Genomic DNA, 3536 nt, shown 5'->3' on the forward strand with positions numbered 1-3536 from the left:
TCATTCATTCATGATTAACACATTCTAACCAACATCATAGGTTCAAGCTTGTGGTTAACAAAAATCAGGGCTTTGGCCTGAAGATAGTGGTTTTTCTCATCATATGGGTTGAAACCATAACTGCTCGATTCTTTGGGACCTTAACTCCTGAGGCCTACACCTTGAAATTCATCTGTGCATCCCAACTCTAACTCTTGGCTTTTCTTCTATAGTATCTTGTGTTTGACCTTCTGCGTATCTAGCTTGACTCATAAACCCTAATTTGGGGCTCCCACTTGATCATGGGTCCATAACCCCAGTTTCATCTGATGCTCCTTGCTACCATTGGTTCTTGATTCTCTTGCTTGGTCAAGCTTCATCCTACAACCTTTTGTTCATGGTTATTCTTGTTGGTTCCTTGTTGTTGATCCCACGTGTGCATCATGTATTTGTATCCTTTGGTTTGTGCCTATTACTATGTCACCTAGTCATCCTCATGCCTAGCCATTGCCATTGCTTTGCCTAGCCTATTTGCATTTGGTCATTATTTATTTCACCTATTAATAGGCCTTGGTTTTGGGGTCATGCTTGTCATTGATATTTTCAATCATTGCTATGTAATTTGGTTCATGTTTAATGGTCCATTCATGGATCCGTGATTTGATTCCAGTCCTTCACAAAACGTTGGTTCAACCCATGTTTATGTCAATTACAAGTTACGATCATAGTTGATTCAAAGTCGTATCATTTACAAATCATGATCAAGTCATAATCATTGTTCATTTCCATTCATTTTAAATAGTTCATATAAGATTCATGTTCAAATTCATCAATTCATTCCCATTCAAGTCGTGTTCACATAAAATCCATTCAGGGTGTCATATTTCATTCAAAATGTCAATTCCATCATTACAATCCATCAGAAGTGTTCATACATTACAAAAATTACACAAAAAAACACATGTTGACCAAATGTTGACTTTAGTCAACTATTGACTTTTTGGTCAACTTTGACCAAAGTCAACTCAACCCCTCTTCATCCTAAAACCCTAAATCCTCATCCTATGTCTAATCCGATATTCAATGTTTAACTCTTGATCTTTTGTTGACCATTTCATGATGGATACTTTAAATTACAACTTGGATGCCATGAAATGTTGTCCAACCATTGTCCACTTCATAGCATGCTTGATTGATGAACATAAACCTAGCAAAACAAGCTAGTGAATCAAGATCAGAATTTGAAATGAGATCAGAAATGCAAAATAATACAAAAAAGCATGGCATATTCATCATTATCAATCATTAGCATTCATTACCAATCATTAGCATTTACTAAATCATTAACAAGCATTTAACCCTAACCGATTCATCAACTATTATGTGTTCACACAAACTTTACCAAGTTCATTAGCAAGTCTATTTGATTTTTACCAACAATACAATCTTAACTTCAATCTAAACTTCCATTCATCATCACCAAATCAAAACACCATTGGCCTATTTGCATTGATACTGCTAGCATGGCACTTCTAATTGAATTAAGACACAAACAGTTAGCTATTACATTAAAGTTCCAACACATTTGAGCTAACTAACATCATGCATCCTTTTCATAATTCCTATAAGTATCCAATTAATATAACAACTGGCCAATTTCTCCAACACCTAGCTATTCCAAACTGCAGATTAATTAATAAGTTAAACTAACAGTTTTTTGCATGATGAACATTTCAATGGGATATTCAATAACTGTCACCGAATTTTACTAACTCATGGCTATTATTCACATTCACATAACAAATATCAGTAGCACAATATTACCCATAACCATCCAAACTTCCATGACTTAAGCAGTATTTGGATTTGCTTATGATTCACAAGGAGCACATCCAACCTACATAAACCATCTCAACATACATAATCTAAACATTAAAAAATAATTCGTCGTAAGCACAGAACCATACACATGCTAACATCCAAACTCAAGCAACATAACAAGCTACCTTATGCCAAGTTAGAACTAACATGATTCTGACACTAATAGCCTAACCTCTTTTTTAAATCTCATAGTCAGTTTTGAATTTCATCATAATAATAGTTAACCAATTTAAGTAATATATTAACACCAATGTCAACAAATTTTCTAACAGAATTTCAAGCATTGACATAATTAACCGCCTTCTAACTGAGTTTCCGAACAACTAACCGATTTCCCTTCACTCACCTCTAACTAACATTTCAACCTCCTAACTGTTTCAACTAACTAACCACTTTTCAACTAATCTTAACAAACTTATCTAACAGAATGGATGGAGTGGGAGGGAGTAATAAAATCATCAGAATCAGAAGGTTATAAAAGGAGCTCAACCTTCACCAAGTTCTCTCTCTGAAGTCTTCACCAAGTTCAAACTCTGATTTTCTCACCAAGAATTAGACTCCAATATTCTGCAAGTGCCTAAACGGAACCTCGATTCAGCAAGTGCCTCAACAGAACCTCGATTCTGCAAGTGCCTCAACGGAACCTCAATTCTGCAAGAGCCTCAACCGAACCTTCATCCGGCAAGAGTTCAACTGAATCTTCGATTTGCGAAGGCTTCAATCACAAGAGAGAAGGCATCGTTTCCACCATTTTTCTTAGAGCTTCATAATCCGAAACAGAAGCTACATTGGGAAGGGGGAAAAGAGAAGATATGGAAAATCGGATCAAATCGGATCAAAAAGTGAGGGCGGAGCGGGGAAAGCTCGCGGGCACTGCAGTATTTAAATCTAAAAATGCAAAAATTTATGTAAATATATATTCCCACAAAAGCCCGCGAAAAAAACGGGGCGGGACGGGACAGAGACTTTTGAGGGTAAGGACCTAAATCTTTGGTCCGCCCCGCACAAAAGTGCGGGTAAAACGGGCATGACCAGCGGGCCGAGCCCGTTTTGCCATCCCTTGGAGTCTCTTTACAGGTTTGAATTCATTGAATATTTAGCTTCAATCACATAGGTCAAAGAATGAAGGGAATGGATCCTAGATTGGAAGGTTGGGCCTAAGGCCCAAACGTTTATGCATTTCGCTCCCTGCACCCTCGTGATCGCTTGGCATTGAATATTTTTGCAAGAAAGGTTATGGGCTTAAGGTTCATTCGGTGCACCACACCCAATCCGTTTTCACACCGATGTGCTAACGGACATGCACCCCCTCCTTTCCTCTAGGCCCGATTTCAGTTGCTGATTGGGCTTGGGTTTTGTTGGTGCTGGATTTAATTAACAATTGGTAGATTAGTTAGTCATTAGGGAATTTAGTTAATGATTAGGATTTAATTAGCAATTAAATTCTTGATTAGTGAATAGTTAACTAATAGCTAATTGGATTTAGAAGTAAATATGTTTAATTCATTTTTAATTGATTTTAAGAAGTTAATTTAGTTTCTAAATAATTAGGTTAAAATCATTTTTAGAACTTGATCATTTTAGATTCTTGTTAGAATTTTAATCATAATTTAAATTTTGTTCCTAGTTGATATTTTGAAAAATGACCTTTTTACCCTTTTAGGGTTATTTTGGTA

The 3536-nt window shown here is 36.3% G+C and overlaps 1 long non-coding RNA gene across 1 annotated transcript; it reads right to left on the reverse strand.

Annotated features, from left to right (window-relative positions):
• Positions 1-833: 833 nt before the first annotated feature.
• Positions 834-2944, reverse strand: LOC127097753 (uncharacterized). The gene is made up of 2 exons (XR_007793158.1): positions 2351-2944; positions 834-1186 (listed from the first exon to the last, which is right to left on the reverse strand). It is a non-coding gene; the product is annotated as an uncharacterized LOC127097753 (long non-coding RNA).
• Between the last annotated feature and the right edge of the window lie 592 nt (positions 2945-3536).

The sequence above is a fragment of the Lathyrus oleraceus genome, chromosome 6 (assembly GCF_024323335.1).
Source record: "Lathyrus oleraceus cultivar Zhongwan6 chromosome 6, CAAS_Psat_ZW6_1.0, whole genome shotgun sequence".
Classification (NCBI taxonomy): domain Eukaryota; kingdom Viridiplantae; phylum Streptophyta; class Magnoliopsida; order Fabales; family Fabaceae; genus Lathyrus; species Lathyrus oleraceus.